Here is a 17491-nt window from a genome sequence, read left to right on the forward strand (position 1 = left end):
GTCAAAGTCCTCAGGTAGACAGTTCATTGCCTAATCTACTCAGACTTCAGGTTTCCGGTGCTGACTTATCTGCAAGGCACACCACCTGCCCCAACCTGAGTTTCTGGCTCTGCTTGCTGCTAACTGCATTTGGCAAACACTTCTTTGCCAATCTCCTGATAACAGGGAAATGACAATTTCCTACATTTAGCTTTACATCTTTGCCCTTGAAGGAAAAAAATTACCATGATGGCTGGGAGAAGTTATTACAATGCCAGGGAGATCCCAACTGAGGATGGAGACAAAATAAAGTTAGGCTTCAGGTTGGCTAAGGGGCTGCATGTTTCTGCAACAACTACATGACTGCATCCCATGTCAACAGTGCCTGATGTTCTGTTTCTGTCCCTGTAAAATGAACATCCTTCTACAATAGAAGCCTATCTTATATTCTTGCCAATATGGTACACCTAGGTACATCTACACAGCAACAATTAGTTGCAAATTTTTAGTATGTTGTAAACAAAATACTGCATTAACTTGTATGTCAAAAAAAAAACCACTATTTGTTTCAATATAGCACAACAGTAAGTCTCAACCAGGTGCATTCATTACCAAATGTGTAATGTCATTCAATATGTACCTGCTTAAACTCCATGAATAAGTACATCGTCTACTAAAGACTGAAAAATAAATTAATGAAATACCACTAGCGTGGTTGTCTTTATTTCTGGTGTTTTACTAGCATTTTGAGACTTAGAGAAAATTCTTCACAGAAGTGTAAATTCATAAATGCTGTTATTGTTAACCATTGTGCTATATTGAAAACAAATGATGGATTGTGAAGCTGAAAGTTAAAAAGTATCGCTGGAGCAGTAAACACATATTTATAAATTGACTGATGCTCTGATTCAGTAATTGAAGAGTCAAGCCAGAAGTAAAACAAAAAGAATTGTACCAAGTTTAAGATAGTAGGGTCTAATTATCTGTGACATAATTTCACAACAGATGGAAAATCCTATCACACAAAGCAGTTAAAATACAGGAAGAATGATAAATCTGTAGAAAAAAAAAGAAGTTACACAGCATGGCTTTTCAATTTAACTTTAAATCAGAAGATCTGCAAATAAGGAAAGCTTCAAGGGAATACTTATCCAAGAAGTGTGGGCTGCCCCTGCACCAGTTACCTACAGGTCAACCCACCGAAAAAAAAAACCAAAACAACAACAACAAAACCAAACCCAAACAGAATGACACAGCCAGGAACTCAGAAACCATCCATAAAGCTGTGGTAGAGAATTTCACAAGCCACTGTGTCCCTCAGCTGAAACTGACTGCAGTTTCATCTGACACAGAGAGAAGACTGAACAGAAAATAAATATAACTGTAATAATGAGTTATATTCAATCACAATGTATTTGGGTTTACTGATGGGGTTTTAATGACCCCTGATTTATTTTCTTGCTAATGTGACAATTCTGTTCCAGAAATAATATAGAACATGGTGCATAAGGGAAGAAAAAAAAATAAACATGAACAGATTACACCATGAAGGAGCACTGTTGAATCAAAAGTCTTCCTGAATGCCCAAAATCGAAATAAGAAAACTTGAGATGTAGTTGCATGAACGCACTGAGCAAGGACAAAGTAAGTAGATGAGCGAAACGCCTAAATATTACTAAGCTCCCCACTAACATCTTGAATTCAATTTACTTTAAGTATAAGTAAGAATTTAGTTGTCTAGGTAAAATCACCGTAATGCCATAAATATTATTTTTCCTACATCAAAGCATATCTTCCAAAAAGAATGGAAATGCAGAAAAATCTTTCCTCAACAGTTTTTTTTTTAAAGAAAAAAAACAAGGAAGCTCATCTATTCAAGATATTCCCCCCCGCCCCAAGCAAAAAGGTGAGAAAGGCTGAAGGAAGAAGGATACAGTGGGCAAGAAATAAGTGAACTGAAACTCTAAAACCTATGGCTAATTAACATAATAAATAGTTCTATGGAGAGTAATGGGAAAATAACAATACTGACATTAGTTATTTTTCCTTATTACAAAGTATAAATACTAACATCAGAAATGCCCCGGGTCCTTTACTGCCAGCAGATTGTCTTGCTCCTTCCTCTTGAAAGTACTACCAAAACCATCTTCAACTGACAATATCCCTCACTCCTTTCATAGAAGTAGCTTACAAGCATTCTCTAAAAAAAAAGGAATTACTTAAGGCTGAGAGTGCTGAAAAAAGACCCAAAAATGTTAAGTAGTAAATCCAACTTTGTCAAAACAGAGGTGAATAAACCTGTACAAAACTCCTCATACTTTCTGTTATCATCACCACACTTTTTGGTGTGAAACTTCAGGCCAGCCAAAACAGTAAGGGACAGAGTAGCATTTCATTTCCCAAGTTTTTACCAAGCCCACAGCACATACAGATGTGTATAGTTATGCCAGCGACTTCCTTAGGATCTGCTTTGACATTAGTAGAATTTCAGCTTTAGCAGTCTCCTCTCCAGGGTCTATAAGGCCTTGTCAGCAAGGCAAGCCATTAGTTCTTCCAGACAACTACCAGCTTCTCCAGAGATACTTCAACATCCATGATACATTGCAAATATTTTGTTTCAAGTTTCAAGTTGCCAACCCTATAGCAGACCTACATAGATGTGAACAGGAAAGCAAACTGCCATTCTTCCTGAATCACAGAACATCCAGAGATGGAAGAGACCCAAAGAGGAATATCCAGTCCAACACTTGACTCTACACAGGGCAACCTAAAAGCTAAATGATGTATCTAAGAGCACTGTCTGAACACTTCTTGAACTGGAAGCATTGGTCAGTTCCCAGAGCTATGATATCATTGGTATTAGCCAGACTTGGTGGAATGAGGCCCATGACTGGGGTGCTGGGATGGAGGGCTACAGGCTGTTCAGGGCAGGCAAGGTGAAGTTGTTGTGGAGAAGTATGTAAGGGAGAGGTTTGATTGCACAGCCCTTACAGTTAGTGATGATGTGGTTGAGAGCCTCTGCGTGGGGATTAGGGGGATGGGAAACAAAGGAGATGTAGCAGGTGTCTACCACTGATCGCCCAAGCAAGATGTTAGCACTGGTGAGTTATTCTATAGACAATTAGGAGAAATCTCTGCATCAGTAGCCCTTGTCCTTATGGGAGATTTCAACTTTCCAGACATCAACTGGGAATACCACACTGCTGTGACAAGCAAGTCTGGAAAATTCTTGAGGTTGTGGAATCTAACTTCTTGTCACAAGTACTCAATGAGCCAAGGAGAAAAGATGCCCTCCTAGACTTATTATTTGTGAACAGAGAAGGACTCATGGGAGATGCAATGGTAGGTGGCTGTCTTGGCCATAGTAATCACAAAATGGTTGCGTTTAAAATTTTCAGCGTAATGAGAAAAAAGGTCAACAGAGTTGCTACCATGGATTTCAAAATAGCAAACTTTATGCTATTCAGGGAGCTATCAGCAAAGTACCCTGGGAATCTGCTTGTGCGGCCTTAAGAGTCCACAACTGCTGGTCAGTTTTTAAGAACCACTTTTTTTAAAAGCACAGGAGCAGGCAATTCTAGGATGTTGTTAAGTCATGCAAGTGGGATGGAAGACCAGCTTGACTGAACAGGGAACTCCTTGTGGAGCTCCAGAAGAAAAAAAAACTGTACGATCTCTACAAGCAAGGTCAGGCTTCACAGTAAGATTATAGAGCTGTGCTTTGTATATGCAGGGAGAAGACACAAAAGGCCAAAGCTCAATTAGCTTTGAAACTAGCAGCACTGTGTCAGACAACAAGGGCTTTTTTAAGAACATTAATAGCAAGAGGAAGTCTAAGGAAAACATTTAACCAATACTTGTTGAAGTTGGTCACCTGACTAATAGGGATGGAGAAAAAGCAGAGGCATTCAATGCCTTTTTTTTTGCCTCAGTCTTTAATAACATTGGGCTACCCCGTCCCCTGACTTGGAGAACTAGGAGTGGGGCAACAGCAACTTTCCATCTGCGGACACTGAAATTGTAAGGGACAAGCTAAATGTTCACAAATCCCTAGGGCCTGATGGGATTCACCACAGGGTACTGAAGGAGCTAGAGGATGTTATGGCAGGGTCCCTCTTGATCATCTACGAAAAGTCTGGTAGTCTGGAGAGGTCGCTGCTGACTGGAAGCCAGTCAACGTTATTCCAATTTGCAAGAAGGGCATGAGGGAAGACCTAGGAAACCTGTTAGTCTAACCTCAGTTCCTGGAAAACTTACAGAGATTGTCATACTGGGTACTATTGAAAGCCATTTAAAGAACCATGCAATCATCAGACATAGTCAACATGGGTTAACAAAGCAAAAGTCCTGTTTAACTAATGCGATATCCTTCATAAGGTCACCTGCCTCATGGATGAAAGCAATGCAGCAGATGTAGTTTGTCTGCATTTTAGTAAGGCTTTTGATACTGTCCCTCACAGCATCCTTCTGGACAAGTTGTGGGATATCTGTGGGATAAGCAGGTTCGCTGTGCACTGGGTGAAGAACTGGCTGAAAAGCAGATCTCAAAGGGTAGTAGTGAATGGGGCTACATCTAGCTGGCAACCAGTCACTAGCAGCATTCCTCAAGGCTCAATTCTAGGGCCAGTTCAGTTCACTGGGAGGTGCTGTTGACTCTCTTGAGGGACAGGCAGCCGTACGGAGGGATCTAGATAGATTGGAGCATTGGGCAACAGTTAATGGGATGAAATCTAAAAAGTCCAAATGACAGATTCTGCACCTAGAACAGAGTAATGCCAGGCACAAGTATAAATTGAGAGAGAGCAGCCCTGCAGAAAGGGATCTGGGGGTGCCGGCTGACAGCAGGCTCAACATGAATCAGCCATGTGCCCTGGCAATCAAGAGTGCCAACCACATCCTGGGGTGCATCAAACGCAGTATAACCAGCCCATCAAAAGAGGTGATTATCCCGCTGGATCTAGCACTGGTGCAGCCTCACCTCGAGTACTGTGTGCAATTCCAGGCGCAAAAATTTAAGGTTGTGAAGGTCCTTGAAAGTGTCCAGAGAAGGGGAATAAGGCTGGTTAAAGGGCTGGAAGGAATGTCCTATGAGGAGAAGCTAAGGACTTTGGGTTTGTCTAGTTTGGACAAAAGGAGGCCGAGGGGTGGCGTCATTGCTCTCTCCAGCTTCCTGAGGAGGGAAGTGGAGAGGGAGGTGCTGAGCTCTTCTCCTGGGTATCCAGGGACAGGACTTGTGGGAATGGTTCAAGGCTGCACCAGGGGAGGTTTAGACTGAACTTTAGGAAGCATTTCTTTACCAAGAGGCTGGTCAAACACTTGAATAGGCTTCCTAGAGAGGTGGTTGATGCCCCAAGCCTGTCAGTGTTTAAGAGGCATTTGGACAATGCCCTTAACATGCTTTAACTTTTGGTCAGCCCTGAAGTTGTCAGGCAGTTGGACTAGATGATCATTGTAGGTCCCTTCCAACTGAAATGTTCTGTTCTACTCTATTCTTGCACACCAACAGACTTGGGGACATGACTGCTTCCCTGGGGAGCTTGTTCCAGTGCGTGACCACCCTTTCAGCAAAGAACTTTTTCCCAATATCCAATCTGGACTTCCCCTGATGCAGTTTTAAGTCATTCCTTCACAACCTCTCACTGGATACCAGAAGGAGATCAGCACCTCCTTCTCCGCTCACCCTCATAAGGAATTGGTCACCCCTCAGCCTCCTCTTTTCTAAGCTGAACAAACCGAATATCCTCAGCTGCTCCTCGTAAGTCATGCCCTCTAAGTCAAATCATTTTTGTTGCCCTCCTTTAGACACATTCTAATATTCTTCACGCAACAGGTTTGATACAAACATTGATGTATTTATCTTTCTTAAGCCAACCTGTATGCAGTTCCCACCCTCCACTCCAGAAAACAAGTATGTGTCCACTCATATTGGTATGGAGTACCTAATACAAACCTAAATAAGAAAATATTTCATTTTCTGTATTTTTTCAAGCACATTCACTGACAATTGTTTCAGATGCTGCAATACTGATCCATGCATTATCTACAACATCTACAATATATTGCCAGCCTCATATTAGGGTCTAAGAAAAAAATACAATACAATTACAGAGGTTTAAAAAAAAAAAACAAAACAACAACTGTTTTTCAGAGTGTTATGCAGGAGGTCCAAACAAATGACATACTGTGATTCCACTGCACACATTTGCCTGTTCTGGTTTGCCTCATACTTAGACTAGCAAAGACCTTTTTAGCCTGGTTTCCCAAGCAAACATCACATGTATGGTTCATACTGTCCACCTGCCTCTTCCAACTCTTCCTTTCGTCTCCATCCCTCTAAATGAATCTGTTCACCACCAGATTCGGTTAAAATAAACTGAGAAGTAACATCCTCTGATACACTAAGTTTCCACGAGCTTCATGAAAATCAACAGCTAGGCAGAGGAAAAGGACACAATTTCCTGTGGTTGCTGAGCAGAGGGCTACAGCATGAACTCAAGCTACCCATGCTGCCTGGCTCAAAGGCTATGCAATCACTACAGACACAGCTCTGAATCAGTCTGAGCTGGAGCTGTGAATAGTGGCTTTTTTACTACAAGTAAGAAGGGCCTAGAACAGCAGAGGGGGAAGAGATTTGCGATGTAAGAGAAATTTGTATGAAGTCTAGTTCCACTGCTCACAGAGCAACTTACCGGCAAAATATTGAGAGTACACCTGGCTTGTGAATCTTAATCATGATGGTGCTTCTAGGTCCTACTACAATATCAAATAATGAAAAATATCACAATGCCTCCTCTGTGTATTACATATAGGACCACACGCACAGTGAAATAAATAAACAACTTCCAGGTTGCTTGAAGAACGCAATGGTAGTTAAATGCTGACACTCTAACACATACATCAAGAAATCAGAGAAGAGTATTTTCTCCCTTATTTAACTATTCAGCTGAATACCCGTCATATCTGCCAGATACATAATTACGCTAGCTACACACTAGTTTTTAGTCTCTCTGGGTTGCCTTCGGATATAGATAATCCTAGCAGTTGATATCAATTACTGTTTATCAGACTTGCACCAAGAGCAACGTAAAGTAATATACTAAGATACAGCTCTAAAATATGGGCAGATTTTAGTATACCTACACTGCAAAAAGAAAATTTTTCCATAGTTACATGCAGGCACTTCCATATTAAATATCTCCATGGAAAAGTATGGGCTTCAGTACGGGCAGGCAGCCTGAGCACATACCAAGAGTGTTCAGATAGCTTATAAAATCCACTCATAAGAATTCATGCCTGTCACCACCACCTTATTAGTCACAATAGCCATGACTACTGTAAGCCCATTTCTGCTGCAGTCACAGCAACATTAACAAACTGGTAAATTCAAAAACAACATTAAAGATATTAACCAAGAGTGCTGCTGTTTCCATTACACCCTCCATCTTGGTTTTTTGTGGAGATATGAAGACACCATGATTAAGGAATACCAATAACGGGAAACAGATTAATACTGCCTCAGAAAATAGTCTTCCAGTCTCACCATTGTTCTGACAACAATTCAAAGAGGAGGGGAAGAGAAACCTACTCAGTGTTATGGCATAAAATGGCAGAAAGGGCCTTTGCACATCTTTCAGCAGGAAGAGGTTTGATGTGATCCACCTCTCCACAGTAACTCTACCTCAAAAAATAGCTCAAAGAGGTGTAAGTAGAATTCACTGCGTTTGTACTCTCTTTTCTCTGAATATTTGCTTTTTAAAATGTGCTATGCAAGCCTCTTTCCATCTGTCAATCTCTTGTTAAAGAACTAAAACATGTCTGTCCTAATTCCAACCACAGACTGCACTTATCTTACCTATTACTACCTGAAAGCACTCACACAAGCATTATCATTTATCTTTTCAAAAATAGCCCTTCAGTCTCTACAGTGCTAAAGAATTCAACCTGACTCAACCCGATCCTTTGTAAGGCTCCCAGGTGATGAATAATTCTCACTAAAACAAAGAGTTGCCTGCTCCTACTAGTTATTTTCCAATACAATTCTAATCTGAGTTAATCTGATTCCAGAACTTAACTACACAAAAACGGCAAATTGAGAACATGAAAATGAGTAACACGTAAGTCTTACCAGAAGAACCCAAAGCTTTACTTCCCAAGGGTCAATACTGGACCACATGAATACCTATTACGTTTAACTGAATGTTATGAAGTAATCAATGGGCTATAAGAAAACTACTTAAATGTTGTAGTAACACAGTGTTCGAAATATTAGTTATTTTCATTTTAGGTGAGCAGATAGAGACGAAAAATGTATTCTCATGAGGGTCAGTATCCTTTCTGGTGAAAAGCTAAAGACTAAATTATATGCCCAGCAGGTCCAGGGAAGTGATTCTACCACTTTACTCAACTCTCATGAGATCTCACCTGGAGTACTATGTCCAGCTTTGGAGTCCTCAGTACAGCAAGGACATGGACCTGTTGGATTGAGACCAGAGGAGGACCACAAAGATGATCAGAGGGCTGGAACAACAATATTATGAGGACAGGCTGAGAGTTGGGGTTGTTCAACCTGGAGAACAGGAGGCTCCAGGGAGACCTTATAGCAGCCTTCCAGTATCTAAAGGGGGTTTACAAGAGAGATGGGGAGGGACTCTTTATCAGGGAGTGTAATGATAGGACGAGAGGTAACAGTTTTAAACTGAAAAGGGGAAGATTTAGATTAAATATTAGGAAGAAATTCTTTACTGTGAGGGTGGTGAGACACTGTATCAGGTTGCCCAGGGAAGTTGCGGATGCCACTTCCATGGAAGTGTCCAAGATCAGGTGGGATGGGGCTTTGAGCAACCTGGTCATGTGGAAGGTGTCCCTGCCCATGGCAGGGGGGTTGGAACTAGATGATCTTTTAAGGTCCATTCCAACCCATACCATTCTATGATATAACCTCAAATCATTAAGAGCCAATTCTTGAGAACAACACTGCCTTGAAACCAAGTAACTACAAAAACGTACAGAAAAGATCATCCAACTCCCCACTGAAAGAAGTCAATTTTCAAAAACATTTCCTTTATTCATATTCATTTTTGAGGAGCTTTTGAGGGCAGATATTAGAGACAGAGGAATGACAAAAAGGGAAAAGCATCTTCAGCATCCTTTATCCACATCACCTCCACTTGCATGACACAGTCATCACACAGGTCTTCCAGCCTGAAGAGTATTAAGAATCCTTAGTCATAAGCCTTCTTCCTATAAATCAGTCATTCTTGCTGTCCTTCTTCGTACCTTCTCCAGGTCTATCATGTACCTTTTGAGGCAGGATGGAAAGTGGAAAAGATGAAAAAAAAATGCACAAAGCATTCAAGATAGGAATGCACTGTGGATATAAACAGTGGCATGATGATGTTGTCTGTTTTGTTCTTTATTCTACTCCTACATCTTTTATATCAATGTTTGAAACCATCAGCTTTTAAGCTGGGGTGGGTGTGTGTGTGTGTGTCAATAAACATCTGTTCTTACTTCCCCTCCGTTAACAGGGAGGGATTGAAACACAAAATTTTCAAGTATGCAGAAAAATAAGCCCAAAGTGTATGTCTCTGATAATACAGATTTATTTAATCTAATTTTAATTTCTTATGGTTTTTCAAGCTTTGAAACTGAACCAACAGCATCACAGATTTACTCAAAATAGATAAGAACATCAACCAACTCTGAAAACAAGCTGTCCCTGGTAGTTAAAAAAAAAAAAAAAATCCAAGAAAGGCTGTAGTGGGCACTCTAGACTAACTTGGTCACAGGAAGTATTTAAAAATGTTTAGTTTATGCACTGAAGTACAATCTGTATAATCTTTTTTTATTAAAATTCCTATTACTTAGTAAGAGATTTTCTCCTTGTCTGTATAACAATCTATTCCTTATACTGAATCATACATCAGCCAATCCCAACTGAATCTTGTTAAGAATTACTTCTTGATAGACCACCCTACTCAGCTTTTCTAAGTGTGCTCTGACACCTCCCTGTTTAGTTGTATGGAAGAAGGTTAAAGCACAGGCTGAAATTTACTCGTACTCTATTCAGGTTCTGTAGGCCTCTGCTGGAGGCCTCCTCTCCCTTCACTTTTTACACTAAAAATAAACAGTATTTTCCATTTTATTAGTACAGGAGCAGTACTAATCTAATAGTTTTCTTCTGAATCAGTTATTTTTTCCTGATCAAAGATGGAATACAAACAAGAAAGAAACACAACAGTCCGTTTGTAGAACGGCTACAGCAAGGAGGTCTCCACATAGTACCAGAACCATTTGCCATACAACAGTAACATTTAGCAGTTTACAAATACACTGATGTAATTAAACTAAGAATAGTATGCAAGCTAGTATATGTTATATTCTTACTACATTTCAATATTTACTTTTTATTCCATTCCCAATGGGACATTTTCATAAAGCAATTCGTAATTACATCAGGCTCTTGTTACCAAGTACTTAATTTACACCCCATCTTGATGAATAGTTCTAGCTACTCCTCCCAATATGCATTAGGTCTTGTATGTTAACACAAAAATCAAATATTAAACTAGCCCCTGTTACATGTCTCTGAAGTTTCCACTTAATCTATAATTTCACCACCTATAGATTTTGCCAGTTCATTAGTAAGAGTCTTGTTGACATGTTACAAACTAAGACTCCAACTAGTTTTCTTCCCCATAGCTATTCCCTTAACAATGCAGTTTTACTCACCATGACAACATAGCTTTGTCAGCAATCTCTCACAAGACATTCAGTCAGAGATTTATTTTATTTTTAAATGACACAAATATGAGTCTTCCACCAAATTTTTCAATACTAATTGAATTTTTTCCTGTCCTTGTAACTTGCATCCAGAAGTCAAAAATACACTTTTTTCTTTTTCTTTAGTTAGTAAAAACATGGTCAGTTTAAGGCATATGTATCCTGATCTGTTCAGCAGTTTTAGTTCATGCTTACGAACAACCAAAAAAAAAAAACAATCCCAAATAAGCTTACTGAATTCCTCAAGTACTAGCAAAGCACTGTTTCAAAACTGGACATGTGTTCTTTTTCACTTCTGATGCCTAAGTATGTTGTGTAATTTTACAGATTATGAACTTTATCTTTCCTGTTTACTCTTCCCTATTCTAAAACTACAACTCCTTTGATTTATACTGAGAAATCACTGGCTTCCTTGAAAAGCACATACAAAGCAAAGTTGTCTCATATTTTTCACCCACCTATACGAGGAACAGATAAAAGGTTTTGTTTGTTTGTTTTTTAAAGTACTCTCCTGCTAATCTCCTGATCCATTTAAATGCTTATAGCACAAAATCTTGGTTAGAAACCCTAGTAACTAGAAAATGTGTGCACAATGTACTTTTTTGTCTGCACTCACAGAAGCACAGACAAGAGCTCTCTTCTGCCCACTTCAGGCTGTAAGGTGAAGATACTTGAATGTGTAAAACAAAGTTATTTTGCTCTTTATTTTTAAAATGTGACATCCTCTTCTCGTCATTTTTAAATTGTTTTCTTCCATCTCCACAATGATTTTCAGCAAGATAGCTCTCACATCCTAACAGAAAAAAGTAGATGGAGTAATTCGGTGCTATTAGAACTATTTGAGAAGGTCAGTTACAAACGTGTATTTGTGTTCTCAATGCCATTTACACACAAGACAAATCAAAAGAATGTCCTACTGTGTTTTTAGTAACAGATATTTATATTTGAAAAAATTATTCTGAAGTGATTTGAGCCAATGAAAGATTCCTTGCATTAGACATCAGAGGCTGAATTTCACTACAAAAGAAAAAACTATTTGCTGTACAAGTTACATCACTCCACATTAACATCCTTAACAGTGAGGATGTTAAGAAGTCTTCAGGTTTTGAACTGGTTACATTTAAGTACCCTCAGACCCTAGTCACTTAAAGCAGAACATAAGCACCTCTAACATATCCAGCAATAAGAAAAACTGTGATTGATAAAAAAAAGTTTCAAAAGCCCAAGAATGTATAGTGCTTTGTTAAACACATGCTTCACTCCAATTTTTATTAAAGACTTTATTTTAGTCAAGCCATTATAAAGTAACACAACCAGCTAAGTAACTTTCAGTTTATTCTTCAAAGTCAGTAGAATTTATAAGTTAAATCCAAATCCATATTCTCTTTAAATATAACTTTGAAAGTGCTTTTTTGACAATACTGAATTATCAAACTGTACACTAGATTACAAACTTACACAATCCTCAACATTAAAATAATTTGTTTGCCATATATCTGCTGTTACAGAACCACAGCAGTATACAGTCATGGAAATCCGCAATGATTAATTGCTTCATACTACATACTACTTGTGTAGTAGCTACTAAGACCCATACGTAACAGGATGATAGAAGTCTCCCCGACATATTTGCCCTGAAATGCTACGAAATTAAAAAACAAACAACAAACAAAAAAAAGAACAACAAAAAAAATGAAACAAAAAAAACCAAACCAAACAAAAACAAAAAAACAACGCACAAACCATAGCACTCTCCCAGGTAAATAATTCTGATGTACTGTAACTCTGACAGCTGATAGCTTCCCTGGAATCTCTCCTGTTCCTCTGTAAGGCAATACTACACTTGCAAAACAGAGATAAACTTGAGTATCTTCTGGTTAAACTATTAGGTTCTCAAACACAGCAAAAACATATCCCAATAAGCAGCAATTAGAACTTTTCACTTACAGAAAGCAACTAAGAACAAAAACTTGGTCTTAAAAGGTACTGTAGCAAATTTTAGCAAAAACCATGCCACATCACTGTTGTACAGGGGAAAAAAGAAAAAAAAAAAAAAAGAGGGTGCACCACTCATAACATCTTTTCGACAAGCCTTTGGAATGCCTCTTCTGGACACTCCAACTCCTGCTGATGATGAGGAGGAGATTTCTCTCACCAGCCATATAATTTTCCTTCAAGAAAACAGAAGTGAGATCTCTGATACTTCTAATGGTCCTTACCTATGACTATTTTATCTCACTACAGGAGAATGTCAGCAGATTATGATAAATCTGAACTAACGCACCCACAGAGAAATAAAGTGGCCTACTGATGCAAAGAAAATAAATGTTAAAGAAGGACCTGGATGTAACCAACTCCTATCCTCTGCATGTGTACATATACCAAAGCAATACAGAAGAATATCGCCATACATTGCGCAAATCAGAATTCAAAGGAAGAGTTCAACAGTTGTGGTTTACAAGTTTCATAGGGACGGCAAAAATGACAGGATTGCGGTTAATCCAACACTACCATAGAAACTGGGAAGCCCTGCCCCAGTTTACAGACTTTCATACAGGACGGCACAATGAAGCAGCTTTTCTACTGACTGAGTCATATGCAATTAATACAGAGCTAGAAAGCCACATATTTTTTTAATTGAGGTGAATGTCACACTGTGCAGAAGCAGGTAAGAGTAGTACTAACCTAGCTTAAACGATATATTTTTAACAGTAGCTTCACTCCTTCTCTTCAGTCTTTATGAAGAAAGAGAATCTTTTTAACCAAGCTAAAAATAATTTCCAAGAATCACATAGGCATAGTTTGCAGGAAGCCTTTTTTTATTGTTTTTGTCTATCCATTCCCTCTCCAAACCTTCTCACTTCACTATCTGCATTTCACCCAACTAAATTCTAGGATGAACTTGGGGGTTTAGGGGGGGATTTGGGTTGTGGGTTTTTTAAACTAACAATGACTGCTTACTCTAAGTGCATAAATAGTTGCCATTTACAATTAATAAACGTGACTTAGGTAATGATTTTTTTTATTATGGTACCTTAGTTTTCAAGTCTAGTGTTTTTATGGCCTAGGAATACTGAAGCATGAAGAAACTGAATGCAGTATCAACTTCCTATCATAGATCCTTATCCTCAACTCTTCTTGGTATCCAAATACCAGGAGAAATCTCTCTTTCCCCACACATGTTCTTTCAAAGCAGGAAAGTGGGTTGAAATCCCAACTTATCAGAATTTCCAACTTCATATGGAAAGATAAGAAGAAAAATGAAAAGCAACAGAACTAGCAGACATTCCTCCTTCTTCCAAGGGTTCCACAGACCCAGGAAAAGGGGTTGGCTCTGAACTCTTGTCAGTTTCCCCATAATTTAAGAAGCCCTTGTAGACAGGTGATTATTTAAACTGTATTGCCAACCCTTTAACAAAAACACAAAGGCTGACTTACAATGTTTTGTTCACTGACGTTTAGCAACAAACAAATTATTTTTCCAACAAAAATAATCCATATCTTTTTGGTAACAGGGCATCCCATGCTGAGAGATTAAATAAGTCCTGGGTTATGTAAAAATGCTTTCATGTTTTCAAGTACAATTATGCATTTAAGGGAATTATTCTACAGTCTCATTGGAAAAAGACTACTGATAGTGTTACAGTTACACAATCTAAACGCATTTATAGGATCAGACCTTTAAAATATAGTTCAAAATACACACCAAAGAAGTGACAGAAGGATTCTATACCTCCAGTTTCACAAGCAACATCAGGTGAAAGTATTCCTAGTTGCCCAATTTGAAAGCATCTTTGTCACAGAATGAATCATAGAATCACAGAATGGTCTGGGTAGGAAAGGACCTTAAAGATCATCTAGTTCCAACCCCCCTACCATGGGCAGGGACACCTCCTTGTCAAGAGTCCAGATAATCTGTTCTTTTATAACTGTAAAATTTTTCTCAAAAGGATGAAAAATCATTCAGATTTTCTTCTATGCAAGATTTCTTTAGTAAGTATTACAATCAATGAGAAATAATAATTCAGTTTATACCTTGACTAACATGGACTCAGATAAGGCAGGATACAAAATTAAAAGTAAAAATAAGCCAGTCCCAGTTAGTGAAGCATTATCAAAGCCCAACAATAACCAGTTTGTTTCTACATCACAAAGGGATTAAACTAGAATATAGATTTTAAAGGGAAACTGTTATTACTATGAAGGCCATCTTGTCTTTCACGCGTATGACCATATATAACCCAGCCACCTGCAGTCAGTGACAGTATCGCCTAGTAAGCCAGTGTTATTAAACTTGCATAACCTGATAGGGTTTTTTAATGCAAAATATCCCAATGACTTTCTATATGACCCAGGTGCCATGTGAAAATACAACTGAAATATGAAAACCTCTTTTTACAGTTTCACCCATACACCTTAAGAGCTCCCATTAAAATGATCAGATAGTGTTAAGTCCTTTTCTCTCTTTGATGTACAGTTTAAACATTTATAGATCTGAAAGCAGAGCTAGATCATCCTAGTTAAACTGGCATGAGAATTGGTATTGTTCCAAAACTAAGAGGACTACAAATAAAACCAAGTAAATAAACACTTACACCGAGTTGTAACATTTTGCCACAACATAAACAAAGATAAACGACACAAATAGGGCTTTCGAGGTCTTGAATCCACACAGTCTGCTCTGCAATACATACACTAAGAGGACCCAGAGAGACCGGCGGACATGTCTAACTTGAGCAGCAACCATAACCTCTTGTGAGGAGGCACACTACACACGCTCTGAGGGGTGACAGCAGCTCATTAGAGAGGGGAAACGGCTCTTCACCTCCTCCCTCCCCAGTTTCACCGAAGGAAGGTGACCCGAACCGTAGCAACATCCTTCCCCTCTGCCTTCATCCCGCAGCTAAGCGGGCCGGGGCCGGCCGCGGAGCTGCCTCGCCGGCTCCCGGTCACTAATGCCTCTCGCAATCCCCTCAGCGTTGACACGGGTCAGGACTCGGCCCTCAGTCACCCCCACTCGAAAGGCCGCGGACAGGAATAAACAAGGTTATTCGCCTGTCACCGGACACCCACGACACTCCCCCTCTCCTGCCCCCACACCTCCCCAGAGCGCCCACCCTCCCTCCCCTGGCCAGGTGCGGGCCAGGAGGCCCTCAGCCCTCTCCAGACATGAGCCAGGGGGGAAGGAGAAAACAGGGAAGCACAGCAACCCTCCAGACACCAAATGGGGGCACCGAAAGAGGAGAAGCAACAGCCGCCACCCCGCCTCCGGGCCTGGGGGGGAATGGGGGTGCAACGAGTTGAAGTGCCGGAAAAGGCAGACCGAGACCTTACTACGGCTCCCTTCGCCATTTTAGCCCCCACGCCCATTCCCCTCCTCCCCGCCCCTCAGTGACAGGGGCAGCTCGCACCGTCCAGAGCCCACCCCACTGCCCTGGCCGCCCCCGCGGCCCGACGGCGGCGGCGAAGAGCGAGGAAAAAACGGCAGCCGTTTTTCTCCTCAGGCCGGCCGGGCTCTGCCGGGCCAGACCGCAAAGCTAAACGGCTGCGGCACAGCCTGTTTTGTTTCCTTACCGTGGCTCGCAGCCTCACAGCTGCCGCCGCCTCCTCCTCCTTCTCCTTCCTCCCACCTTTTTCTTCTTCTTCTTTTTCTCCTCCTCCTCCTCGCCGCCGCGGCGGCTCCTCACCCCTCCGCACCGCGCTCCGCCGCCGCCGCCGCGCAGAATGATGCCATCTCACAGCGGCATCGGCGGCTGCTGCACAACAACCCCCCTCCCGCCGCGGCCGCCCCTGCACCTCCTGCTCCTCCTCCTCCTGCTGCTGCTGCTGCTGCTGCTGCTGCTGCTCCCGCCGCCAACGGCCGGGCCAGCACGGAGAGCAAGAACTCGGGGAGCCGCCGCCGCCGCCCGGGCGGGAGGGCCCAGTCGGAACCGAGTAGTGCGCAGCGGCGATGGGAGCGGGGCGGGGAGGTGGAGGAGAAGGGGAGCCTGAACCGAGCCTCTTCAAAGGGGACAGGGCTTATTCCTAGCGCCTGCCCCGGGCTGAACCAAGTCTGGCGCAGCGGCGGGGAGAAGGGCCGAGCGGACGGAATCAACCCCTCCGACGGCAGGGGAGGAGGGGCCAAGCCCCAGCGCGCTGTCCCCGGCGGACGGCACCCAGGCGCTGGGGCTGGGAAGGGCGGCTTTTGGAAGTCGCTGCCCCCCCCCCGCCCCGAGAAAGCTCCTCGGCGGCGCCGGTGCTGAGAGCCGGCACACCCGCGATAAAGACCGGGGGTGTCTGCTCCACCCGCCTCGCGGCCGGGCCGCGCAGGCGGGGCGGGCTCCTGCGCCCCGCCGGGAGCGTCCGCTGCCGCCCTGACAGACCGGAGCCAGCGGGATCGGTCCGGCCGGTCCCCTTCGTCTGCCGCCCTTCTCCGAATCGCTGATACTGTCCCTCACGGCGGAGCGGCAGCTCCTCGCAGCCCAGGGCGGCGGAGGAGCCGCTGAGAGAGACGCCGCGGCCCGCGGCGGGAGCAGCTGAGCCGCCCCGGTGCCTCAGAGCTACCCTGGGCCCCTCAACAGCGTCCCCGGCGCGGGCAAGGGGCTGGCTGTCGTGAGGCACCGTGAAAGAAGGCAGAGGCACCCCCCATAGATTTAACAAACCTAAAAGTGTTTTTATGCACGAACGTGAGGCTCCAGTTGTGCCTATACGTTGAAGACTGAGGAAGCTTTAGCTCCGTACCGCACAACTT

The 17491-nt window shown here is 42.0% G+C and overlaps 1 protein-coding gene across 4 annotated transcripts in view; it reads right to left on the minus strand.

Annotated features, from left to right (window-relative positions):
* Positions 1-16973, minus strand: part of WWP1 (WW domain containing E3 ubiquitin protein ligase 1) — a 60268-nt gene extending 43295 nt beyond the window's left edge. For 2 of the 4 annotated variants that reach the window (XM_054190853.1, XM_054190857.1), the window contains exon 1: positions 16336-16972. The gene's annotated coding sequence lies outside the window, so the exon portion shown is untranslated. Of the gene's footprint in view, positions 1-16335 lie in introns of all 4 variants that reach the window. The other 2 variants (XM_054190855.1, XM_054190854.1) reach the window with 2 other exon arrangements.
* Positions 16974-17491: the final 518 nt, after the last annotated feature.

This window comes from Rissa tridactyla, chromosome 2, assembly GCF_028500815.1.
Source record: "Rissa tridactyla isolate bRisTri1 chromosome 2, bRisTri1.patW.cur.20221130, whole genome shotgun sequence".
Classification (NCBI taxonomy): Eukaryota; Metazoa; Chordata; class Aves; order Charadriiformes; family Laridae; genus Rissa; species Rissa tridactyla.